The sequence below is a fragment of the Mustela nivalis genome, assembly GCF_964662115.1.
Source record: "Mustela nivalis genome assembly, chromosome: 3".
Taxonomy (NCBI): domain Eukaryota; kingdom Metazoa; phylum Chordata; class Mammalia; order Carnivora; family Mustelidae; genus Mustela; species Mustela nivalis.
The window spans coordinates 49,640,975-49,653,700 of record NC_139022.1 but is presented as its reverse complement, the minus strand read 5'-3'; the positions used below and the strand labels follow the sequence as shown (position 1 = coordinate 49,653,700).

The following is a 12,726-nucleotide window of genomic DNA, read 5'->3' as shown; positions in this document are numbered from 1 at the left end:
TTTGGAGCAATTACAGTAAAGTGGTGAAAATGACGGCCTTGTTACTTTTAATCACATTTCAAGGTTTCTAGGAAGAGTGAGGAAGGAGTAGGCATGTCTGTGTCTACTGCAAGAAAGCTCCCCAAGCTGGTGTTAGCTTTTATTAAATCCCAGCCTTCATGCAGCCCCAATAAAGACTCAGATTTGGCTGGCCTTCCAGTCAGGACAGTGATAGAGCATCATATCCCCTAAATTCCCCTGCCTCCTTTGAACACATCTAATTTAGCCTCTTTGGCTTCTTATCAGGCTCAAGGAACAATATAAGATTGTGAAAGTGCACTTTTGAGAAGGGTAATTGCTGTGAATGACTAAAGAAGGCATCCCAGCACTAAAGTGTTACCATGAGCTCTAAAACCTGCAAATCATATGATAATTATTCCTGAAGCGCCTTGGCAACCCTTAAGTATAATTATCATGTAATCTGCAAGGCATGTAATGTTTTCAAAACAAGCATGAATGGAAAAGAAAGCTAATGAGCCCCTCCCGTTTTTATTAGCACAGCCCAGCTCTGAGGTCAAAGGGACCAAGCTATAGGCAGCAATAGGTCATTTCAGAGAGAGCGCCTCCTTCTAGTAGGAGTTCATCACTTTGTAATCCACCCTGAAGGCCTTGGTTGCCTGTAGGCTCCAAAGAGTGATTCAGAGTCTTTGTGCTTTCTTTCCTCTCTCAGAAGCAGGTGGCTTCTGCATTTCCTATGTGAAGTACTCAAGTGAGTCTTAAGGATTTTAAGATGAACTCAGAACAAGTTAACTTCATCAGGCATGGTGGATGGAGGCTTTTCAGTTTGCTTTGTTTACCATGCAGAAAGGGGAAAATAAGGATAAATAGGTCCACAAAGCTTATGGGTTCTGCTCCTGGTCCACAGTGAGGATTTCACCTGTCCTGGAGAACACTGTAGTGATTACCTAACTCTTCGGGAACCATCAATGCCCTGGTGTGAAATGGAGCAACTATGTTTAAGAGAAAAAGCACACCACAATTTTATAGTTCAGGCAGGAGACCAGAAAAAGGTGAAACATGTGGCTATTTGGAGAGATATTAAGTGAAAGGTAATTTTGAAAACTGCAGGCCATCACCAGCAAAGAAGAGCTTATTTAGCTGCAATATAGTGACAAGTGGCTTTCCTATGTTGGATGGCAGATGGAATCCTTGGACTGAGAGGGCCGATAGGGGAAGTTCTCTATCCTAACACAGAGGCTAACCATTAGTCCTCTTGGTGTTACAGAGCACAGGATCTGAAAGATCTCAGTAGTGACTGAATAAATACAATCCATATAGAAATCTATACTGTTTCCAGAACTCTTGGCTTGTAGCAAATTTAGGCAGCAGACAGGAGAGAGGAGGATGGAGTTTGCTAGCATGTAGGCTATAATCACTGTCCCTCTGTGATGTCAAACATACTTCTGCTCTCACCTTCCCTCTTCCCCCTGCCATCCTCTCCCACAACTCTGGGGCCACTTCCCATAGTCAGGGCCAGAAGGTCTTTCTTCTCAATCTTCTATCCCCAATCCTCCAGAGCAGAGCAGTCAGATTCAGTAAAAGGACAGTGCTCGATCTCACACCAGAGACAAAAATGTCAAGACTGGATTTTTTTTTTTTTTTAACTAAAATTTTGCTTGGCTTTTAGTTTTATTTTATAAACCTATTTAAAGAAAACCAGGGAAATATAGAAAAGTAGAAAGGATGAAAAACTTACCCACAGCCACTATGGCTTATCTTATCTTTCTTCTTATCTCTTTTTCTAAGTAATATTTGATTTTTTTTTAACTATGGGCAGATAGAATGTATCATTTGTATCTTACTTTAAGACATAATTATCACTTCTCAGCCTTTTGGCTAAGATCAAGTGAAGACATAGTTATTTCCCCGTGATATTATATATTTTTCACAAATACTTTTATTGGCCATAGGATGACAGCACAATATGTACTAATCGCTCTATGATGGCAAAATGCTATTATTTCTAATTTTTCACCATTCACCAATGCACCATGAGGGCTATCCTTAGGAATGTATCATTTCCTTTCTCTAAAATTATTTTCCTAGGAAAAATTTTATGACCTAGTGTTAGACAAAGCATTCTTAAGAATGACACCAAAGTAGAACCTATAGAGAAAAAAACTGATAATTTGGACCTCAAATTAAAAGGTTTTCTCTGCTTAAGAAATTGCCAAGAGAATAAAGAGATAAGTTATAAATGTGAGGAAACATTTGCAAATCATGTATCTAAGAAAGACTGTCCAGAATACATAAAAAAAAAAAAAACCTATAAAAGCTCAAAGCAAACAACCCAATTACAAAATGTGCAAAGAACTTGAACAGAATCTTTACCAGAAAGGATACAGGGATGGTAAATAAACACATGAAAAGATGTTCAACATCATTAGCCATTAAATATAAATACAAAACCAAAATTAGCCTCTCAGAATGGCTAAAATAAAGAATACTGACAACATCAAGTGCTGACGAAGAACTAGGACTCTCCTATATTGCTGGAAGGAATGCAGAGTGGTATAGTGCTCTGAAAAATGGTTTCGCAGTTTTACATAAAGTTAAAATACCCTTAACACTGACCTTGAAACCTCATTCCTCGTTACTTACCCTAGAGAAATAAAAACTAATGTTCACACAAAAGCCTGTATTGCTACTAACTGGAAATTACTCCATGTTTTTAAACGAGCAGAGGCATAAACAAACTGCAGCATCCATACAACGAAATACAACCAGAGAGTAAAAAGGACCAAACTACTGATAGACTAAACAGCCTGGATAAATTTTAAAAACACCATACTGAAAGTTGCTAGTCTTAAAGGTTGTATATTGTATGGTTCCACTTATAGGACATTCTTGAAGACAAAATTATAGTGTTAGAAACCAAATCAGTGGTTTTCAGGGGCTAAAGCAAGGGGTTATGACAATAAAGGGACAGCTCAAGGGAATTTTTTTAGATGATAGGATAGAACGGTACTGACTGCAGTGGTTACAAGAATCTATACATGTGTTAAATCTCATAAAATTCTACTTCAAAAGAAAAAAAACAATAAAATGGTATGACCATTTTTGGAAATTAAGTTAAATTTAAAAATAGACTTAATTTTTAGGAAAAAATCACCAAAAGTCGGATAAATGGGGCGCCCTAAGACAAAGCAGCCATGAGGAGTTTCATTAACTGTTAAGCTTAACCACGTGCAAAGTAAGATGCAATGAGACTTGCCCAAGGTCACTGACAAGCCTGAGACTAGAAGGAAAATTACACCCACCTGTTTCAGGGCTGTTTTCCCAAGTGCCCAAGTCTCTCCAAGATGTACTGTGGAAAGTTTTGGAATAATTTACTTCCTATGAATCCAATCCAGAGAGGGTATGGTGGGGAGAAGAACAGAGGGGAACTGCGTAACTGCACTTTGGAAAATCAGCTCCATTCTGCAAAAATCTTGTTTTAATCAGTCTCTGACCATGTGTTCTCCCAGCTAGTAAGCAAACAGGCATAACTTTGCAGGATTTCAGATCCAACTCTGTCAGAAGGAAAAGTTCAGAACATTGGTCCTTGTTTGGCTGATGAAAATTCCCAGACATAAGAGAGGCTAACAAATTGCAACAAGAGTGAAGACCTGCGTATCTCAAAATATCATATGATTGTGCTTCAAAATGAAGGTAACAGAAGCAATTCAGTCTTTCACATAAGTGAATTATTTATTGGTTATGTGAAAAATTATTCACTTAAATATGGAGATTCTTAAGAAAAAAAATATTTTTACCCACTAATAGGCTATTTCATGATTGTTAAACATTCCCTTCACGACAGAGAATTTTTAATGTATTTTATGGCTTTTTAAAGATAATCATAAAAAGATGGAAAGTTTAATTATCATGTAGATTCACAATGTTTATCTCATTTTCCCATTATTTTCTCATAGTCTCAAAGTTAATAAAAAAAAAACTCAGGATAATAAAACAGCATAGATAAGCTAATAAATAAAAACAAACACAATTCTAACTATATCAACTGAGAAATAAATTTTTAAATACATTACCAGCTTCTTGTATGTTGCAATAAAGGATAATATACATGGTAAAAACTGAAATCTTAAACTGGTTTGTAAACTGGCCTCCAGGCGACGCAGGGCCAGGAGAGACCAAAGAGAAAGGCAGGTTGCTCCAGATTGGTCGGTGGCAGTTTTAATAAGCAAGGGAACTTACAAGCTCTGTCTTGGGCAGCTGCAAGAGGAGTAAATCCCCACACTCGCCTGCTGGAATCTTAAAGTTCAAAGTTTATATAGCGTCCTTAACTGGGTTCCATCACATACAACGTTCCTATGATCTCAACAGCACGTTTCTCTCCCTCAAGACTGCACCCTTGAAAATGGCTGCCACTGCGGAACGGTGGGATCTACAACTGCGGGAGCGGGAGGAGCCTCCGGTCGCTGAGGGCCCGGATCCCCGGATGCAGCTCACAGGTGCTCCGCCAATCAGCCCTCCCGTGACCTAGTCCAGCAATACCTAGTTTGAATCTGAGTCAGGAAATCTGCTCTAAAACATTAACAACCTAAAAGGGCCTTAATAAGCTTTGTCATACTTTGGAATATTGAAATTCCATTTATTTTTCCCAAATGTATTTGATTTCATTCCAGTAAGAGTTGAAATGACAGGTTTTTGAAGCTGCAAGTCACTCTCAAGATCCCTTATTACCACCTTCACAGCTGAGGAGATTGAGGCAGAAAGAATCCCACAGCTGCTTTGTCAGACCTGGTGTCCGCCAGAAGCCGGTGCCTCCCTTCTCTTCCCTCTGCTCTTGAGTGGTTCTCCTCTCTGGGCCCCTTAAAAGTGGAGAAATTTTCCCGACTCGATGGGGGAACTTCTGCTAGGTCAGACAATCTGGTAACACTGCCTGAAATCAAATAGAACATATGCTTCCTAAAATTTCAGAGCACCATATTTTGGAGGACGAGTAATAGTCAAGTGAAGGTGTAAAGCCAGCCAGTGGGCAGCTATGGGTCTTGAACTCAAGTATAAGTTATGAGCTGCAGGGGTGGTGGTGGCTAAGTCAGTTAAGTGTCTGACTCTTGATTTCAGCACAGCTCTTGATCTCAGGGACTTGAGTTCAAGCTTAGTGTTGGGCAACATGCTGGGTGTGGAGCCTACTTAAAAAAAGTTATTAGCTTCAGATTGATATTTGGGAATTATTAGTATATAAAGACAGTCAGGGATAATGTGGCAAGAGGAGCAGAAGCAAGTAGAAGGGAGGATTCTGGGAAGCTTCAACATTCCAGGGAAAGGGAGAGCTAGAAACCAGGGAAAGAGTGTTCCTAAGCCATGGGATGAGATGATTTTAGGAAAGATGGAGTGGTCGTCCATGTCGAGAGGAATGGTTCTCATTTTGTTGAGAAACTTAAACAGCTGTGGAAAATTACCAAAGTTCATAGAGTAGGATATTGTGGAAGCTCATCTGTTTGATGTTGTGTTCAATTCAATTCAGGTTTATTAGACCATTTCTCTGTTCCTAACAGGGTGTTGGAGACAAACATAATCTAGATATAATTTCATTACTTAAGAAGCTTAAGACCTAAGAGCAGACTCTGAAGTCAAATATAGAAAATGACTAACAAAAGATCCACGTAAGAAAAAATATTGGGTTGAGTTCTTCGATTTTCATTTGAGTATTTAGGTTTCTTTAGATAAAAGGGTTAGCACTGCAGTGTCAAAAATATGACCCAAAAAATGGAAAAATTAAATAGACTCTGCGATATCAATTTAGGGAAAAAAACACGTTATTTTGGAGTCATACAGATATAGTTATGATATATTCCTATCTGGGATAATAGCATGATTTGATTTGTCATTTCATTTTATAGTAGCAGAGCTTTTGAATATTTAAATGCTTCCTAATTATGTTTATTAAATGTTATATGTCATTGTTATAATTTTTAAAGTATTTTTGAAAAAATTCTATAAATCAATCTGTTTCTGCAAGACCTATTTCTATAGTACTTATATTTATCACATTTCTACATTTTACATTGAAGAGCATTCAGATAGAAATCAAAGAGCTCTATTATTAACTCAATTACCTCTTTGAAGAAATACTGAGGACATTTACCAATTATTAGTGGGGAAGAAATGTAGAAACAGGAATTAGAAAACTGGGTTTTCAAAAAACATAAAAAGAAACCTAGGTTTTCAGTCTCAACTAAATCACTTACTAATTGGATCATTTTGGGCAAGTCACTAAACTGTTTTGAATCTAAATGTTCTTATCTATAAAATGGTAATAATAGCAGGATTGTTGTGAGGTTATAAGGTATAAAAATCACTATACCAAATAATATGGAATTACTTTTCTTTCTTCTTTTTTTAAAAAGATATTTATTTATTTATTTATTTATTTATCTGACAGACAGAGATCACAAGTAGGCAGAGAGGCAGGGGGGGGGGGGGGGAAGGGCGGGAAACAGGCTCCCGATGAGGGGCTCCATCCCAGGCTCTGGGATTATGACCTGAGCCAAAGGCAGAGGCCCCAACACACTGAGTCACCCAGGCGCCCCTGAAGTTGCTTTTCAGGGTATAAATTCCTATACAAATATTTATCATACTATCATTATTATCTCCTTGAGAGAAGGTAATGTGAAAAAAATTTTCAATTTCTACTTGAGGCTTACAGAGGCATAGTTGTATCAACGTTATTTCAATGCTATATAAAATCATTGCCAAGTTGACAGAATAACCAAATAACCAATCCCTCCTGGTAGAATAAAAATAGTCAATTAGAACATTTTGCTGGTCTTAATGACTAGATAACACTCTTTGGCACTTGATATTCATGATGGATTAACATAACTGATACCCAAATAAATCAGTTACATAACTAAGTTTTGGAATTTAAAAAAAATTCATATATAGGAATGCATGAAAAAAATATATATATATAAATATATGTCCTCACTTGGATATATCTACATATTGATAGATATAAATGATATAGACAGGATATATGCATATAGTATAATTATATCAATTTTTATCAATATTTTTCAACAAATCTTTTAAGAAAGATAGCAATTCAGGGTCCCTAGGTAGTGCAGTTGGTTAAGTATCTAACACTTGACTTTGGCTCAGTTCCTGAATTCAGGGTTGTGATCTCAGGGTCATAAGATGAAGCCCCCAGTCGGACTCTGTGCTCAGTGCAGTCTGCTTGAGACTCTCTCACTCTCTGCCCCTCCTTCTCCATGCTCTCTTTCTATAAAATAAATAATTTAAATAAAGAAAGCCATTAAAGAAAGAAACAAAGATGTGGATAAGAGAATAACACTTTGAATAATTTTGAATATGGGCCACAAATTTACCACAGAATCGCTGAATCTTAGAGTTGGAAGGAATCTTAGATTTTGTATATTCATACTCTCCACTATATTCCTTACCATTGGTTTTCTGGCATCTGCTTGCACATAGGAGAATAAATATTGAGCAAGGTAACATGCTCTCTTTTAAAAATAATTTTTCTCTTCCATTTTTAACTAGAATTAGAGAAAATACTTTATATTAAGCTGAAATATCTTAATACCTCCTTAAGGTTTTGTAGACAGACATTTTATGGAACAAGAATATCATTTATTCACTGAACATTTATTGCCAGTTATCAGCTAGCATTCATAAAAGTAGACCCCACTCTCAAACAAGGAGCAATCAAATTTCAGATAAACTCAGCGTAATTATAATTGTTTTCTTCCAACATCAAATCCTCAACTTCATAGAAAAACCTACAAAAAGAATCTAATTGCCTTTCCTGAGGTAATTCTGAATTGATTTTGCAATCGAGTCATTATCACACTTTCCTGTTACTTCCCCAATCCAAATATTTAAATGACAGAGGCATATGCAGAGGGTAGCAGGCTAAAAAAATTTGTTCTCCTTTCCATTGGAGATTTTTCTCCACTCCCTATATATACAATAAAAAGTAAAATGGACGAAACTATGAAAATTTTAGATGTCCCCCAAAATATGGTGCTCTGAAATTTTAGGAAGCATATGTTCTATTTGATTTCAGGCAATGTTACCAGATTGTCTGACCTAGCAGAAGTTCCCCCATCGAGTCGGGAAAATTTCTCCACTTTTAAGGGGCCCAGAGAGGAGAACCACTCAAGAGCAGAGGGAAGAGAAGAGAGGCACTGGCTTCTGGCAGACACCAGGTCTGACAAAGCAGCTGTGGGATTCTTTCTGCCTCAATCTCCTCAGCTGTGAAGGTGGTAATAAGGGATCTTGAGAGTGACTTGCAGCTTCAAAAACCTGTCATTTCAACTCTTACTGGAATGAAATCAAATACATTTGGGAAAAATAAATGGAATTTCAATATTCCAAAGTATGACAAAGCTTATTAAGGCCCTTTTAGGTTGTTAATGTTTTAGAGCAGATTTCCTGACTCAGATTCAAACTAGGTATTGCTGGACAAGGTCATCGAGAGGATATCATGGCTGGCTGACTTGCGAACTGTACCTCAAGCTGAACTTAATCTGTTTCTCCACAACTGGCTCCTCTTATTATGCCCCTCATTCAGATATCTAACCAAGCTAGAAACCCTAGAGTACTCAACTCCCTCCACCCCTCATTTCCTACTTTCTACAAGCCACAATGTCCTGGTGAATCTGCCTCCTTTGTATCTTCTCAGAATGGTCTCCTTTCTCCATCCTCATCACCACAGCTTTTATAAAGGCTCCTATAATTTCTCTTAAGTGATGTGGCCACCCAGCCCATTCTCAATGCTATAGCCCAAGTCCTCATTATAAAAGCAAAATATGATCAGGTTCCTCCTGGATTAAATTATACCTGATTTGTTCACAGTTGCTCTCAAGATAAAATCCAGCTTCTCAACAGAACCTTACAGGCTTTCCATGATCTGACCCCTTCTTTATCCTCTAGCTTCTCCCCTTGTCCCATGCTCCAGTGCAAGCCATTTTAACCTACTTTTATTTTCCTGTGTATGCTGTCCTCTCTATGTTTATATATAATTGTGGATGTTTTATACTTTCAGGCCAGAAATGAAGGAAGGAGGTGGAGAGTCCATATCTGTACTCTAGCAGATTGGAAGGAATAAAACATCCAGGGACATTGTGGGCAGTTACCAAAAGGGGAGGAAAGAAGGCTGGGGGCTAGAGATTGGTGTTGAGTAAGAAAATAAGAGTTAGGTTTAGAAGTTGGAACACATTTGTGGGTTTCTCCAAGAAGAGGAAAATCAAGGGGAAGTTCTAGAGAAGAAAGAAAAACATGCCATTACGCACAGACAACTTGAGAGCTAAGGGAGTCACCAATCCCACCTGTTTTCTGATTTCCATTGTTCTCAAGTAGGCATTGCATAAGGACATTTCACCTCTTTTCTTTTGCTCCTAATTAATGATAAAATTAGGGGAACCTAGGTGGCTCAGTCAGTTAAGAGTCTGACTCTTGATTTTGGCTCAGATCATGACTCAGAGGTGTGAGATTGAGTCCCATGTCAGGCTCCACACTGGATGTGGAGTCTGCTTAAGGTTCTGTCTCTCCCTCTGCTCCTCTTCCCCCCCCCAAATAAAAATAATATAAAGAAACAAAATTAAAAATGGTTAGCATTTACTGAGAATTTAATATGCAGCAATCATTTTTCTTAAGTGCTTGATATAATGTCTCATTTAACTGTCACATCAACCTTAAGAGGGAAATTGTTTTATTCCCATTTTACAGATGAGGGCATTGATGAACATGGGTCATACGTCCGAAATAATTCTCCATGCTAGCACAGATAGAAAGAGGAATGATTTGCTCATATATCTGTCTAGAATCAGACATAAAGAAAAGTGGCATCTCAGCCAGACTAGCTCTCTTACCTTTGAATACAGGCTTTGTTTCAATGGTAGATTTTTTTATGGGAATACAATTATTTTATGATTGATATTAAATGTATTAAACTTTGTCTCCTTTATTTAATGATTGCCATGTGCATACCATGAACTTTGTCCTTGAGAAAAACTAGAGTGTGATGATTATCTCTATTAGATAATTCTTTTCTCCTTCACAGCAGATGAACAGATTGAGACATGGTTAAATGTGGCGGTTTGAGCTATCTTAACTGAACTGAATATAATGCAAAGAAAGTTAATGCACTCAATTGATTGAATGGCCTTGTAAAGACATGACCTTTTCATGAGAGAACTAGAGCTACAACTTATTAATAACATTATTCCCAACCTCTATGTGTATAAACAAAAATCTTTAAACATGAAGAACACTGAGAGATATGAGACACCTGAACCAAACTTAGTAGAATGTAAGAGTGGCAAAGTTTTACTGATGTCAGAGCCCAAGATCACACCAAATTAATAAAATGGCAGCTGCATAAGGACAGAGGGGTTTTTAGCATCTAGATGTATACCCGTTTTTCTTCTCCCTATACTGAGGATATTGAAGAGGAAATATTTGTATGTATGTATTTATGTATTTATCATTATTATTCTAGAGAGAAAGAGAAAGTGGGGGTGGAGAGGTCCGTGGGAGATGGGGAGAATGAATCCAGGCAGCTCCATGCCGGACACGGGAGCTGAGGCAGGGCTGGATGTCAGGCCCCTGAGTTTATGACCTGAGCCAAAATAAAGAGTCCAAGTTTCAACCAACTGAAAGGAAATATTTTAAAAATCAATATAAATAACATTCCTCTCACGATGACTACCTCAGCCTCAGACTTAAAAGTGTTGAAAAATAATTTTACATAATCTTTCATTGAGAATCTCTCTTCTAGCATGTATTTCTCATGTAGCTGATTTTCAGCCTGTTATGTCAATATCCATGTGAACAAATAAGATAATTATATATAAAATAAGCTGCAATTGAAAGAAATGAGGCAGTAGAGGAATGAAGAGATGTGAGGAAGAAAGAATTGCAAAACAGTGGCCCATATTTTTAAGAATTACAGTTTATCTCCAGAGAGCCCATCCTTTTTTTTTTTTTTAAGATTTTATTTAAAGAGAGAGATAGCACAGGCACAAGAGCAAGGGAGAGGAGCAGAGTCAGAGAACTCCATCCTAGGACTCTGAGATCATGACAAGAGCTGAAGGCCGGCTATTAACTGACGGAGCCACCCAGGTGTCCCCGTCCTCTTTTTATTCAAGATAATTTTTATGTTCTAGCCAGAGCAAAGTAAATTTGGATGCACTTTATCATTAGACTTGCCCATGATATTACTTCCTTGTCATCTGGTGGCCTGAACATAATTAAGTTTCTGTGAATTGGCGATTAAGAATTTTAAGAAACATATTCTCTTCCTTGTGAATGGGATCCATATAGGAACCTACTAGTGCTGTGTACAAAATGCTGCTCTAGTGGCCAAGAGAAGCTCTTGGTTCTCAGTCGCCTAACTTAAGTCTCCAGAGTAGAAAAAAGCCCTTGGCTGATGTAAAACAACAAACATAATATTCCATATTTTGTGCGTGTGAGAGCCAACTGAAATCCAAGGTAACCATTAGGCTGTGTCTGGTCAACAACACAATAAGTAAAAGGACATTGGCAGGGCATTTCTAGCCATCTGGATGCCTAAATAGGATTACTGCTAAGAGCTAACTAGTAATTGTCTGGTAGATTTTATCAAAACAGACACTAGTTCTGGATAATTCAGACCAAAAGACTGATGTTTCCTCTTACCAGAAAATTATCTGAAGAGGGAACTTGAAATCAATGCAAGCCATTTCTTTAAGGCTTCCCTTTACTTTATGAAGACAAAGTCTCAGCCTACAAAGAGCCAATGGTGAAACTACCTAAGGGGCAGTTTTTAAGTTGATGGGCATTTGAGAGCCATTTTGTTACTCAAATTCCTTTTCTTTTTCCTTTTGTTTACCATCAAAACACCTACCAAGAGAAGATTCTCCTTTGGTTTTACCATCCATGACGGTTGCTAATAAAGAAAGCAGAAAATTTACTAAGCTGAGTTTGGCTAAAAATTATCCAGTTGTTGAACTGGGCTCAAATTGAGTGGTAATGTATAACATTAGAATTCTGGTCACTTAACCTAAGGAAACATGAAAATATTCAAATGAACAAAAAGTAAAATAAAACAAGCAAACAAACAAAAACCCAAGTCATATGTGTTTAGTGGGTGGAGGAAAAGTACATTGGCTGATGCAATTCACCAGTTTGATGGAAAAGTCAAATCAGTGAAAATAGTTGGAATAGCCTGTGCTAGTTGGTAAGATTTAGTTCAGTTAAATAATATTTATTCTGTAACCTCCGTGTGCCCATCATCATTCTGGTTGATGAAATATGATATTATCCTTGTCTCAAATACTTCAAACATATAAATCAATACTTGCAGTTCAGTTCCTTATATCTATGATGGATGTATGAACAAGAATCAGAATTTCTATAGATGTGGAAGTAAAAAACTGGGATGGGGAAAGAAAGAGAATCAGGAAATATGTGTCATTTTCAGTGACAAGGAGAGGAATTCAAAGATAAATAGTGACCAAGATGCCGTTAAATTTCTCCTCTGTTTGGCTAAACTTTAGATAGGCTTGCTTCTGACTTTTAAGGCCCTGTTCTCCTTCCTTTTGAGATATAAATCTTAAAATACCCTTGCCAATTTTTTAGCTAAGATTGCTTTTCTCAAGGACCTGGGAGCCACCTCTTTGAAATACTCATCAAGAAAGGTAATTCTCGGGGCGCCTGGGTGGTTCAATGGGT

At 37.5% G+C, this 12,726-nt stretch overlaps 1 long non-coding RNA gene across 2 annotated transcripts in view; it reads right to left on the bottom strand.

Annotated features, from left to right (window-relative positions):
• Positions 1-12,726, bottom strand: part of LOC309861154 — a 153,351-nt gene that overhangs the window by 121,268 nt on the left and 19,357 nt on the right. The window contains exon 4 of one of the 2 annotated variants that reach the window (XR_014309788.1): positions 7,152-7,270. The exons of the other annotated variant lie outside the window; for it this stretch is intronic. This is a non-coding gene — a long non-coding RNA (uncharacterized lncRNA). Of the gene's footprint in view, positions 1-7,151; positions 7,271-12,726 lie in introns of those variants that run through there. 2 annotated transcript variants of the gene reach the window in all.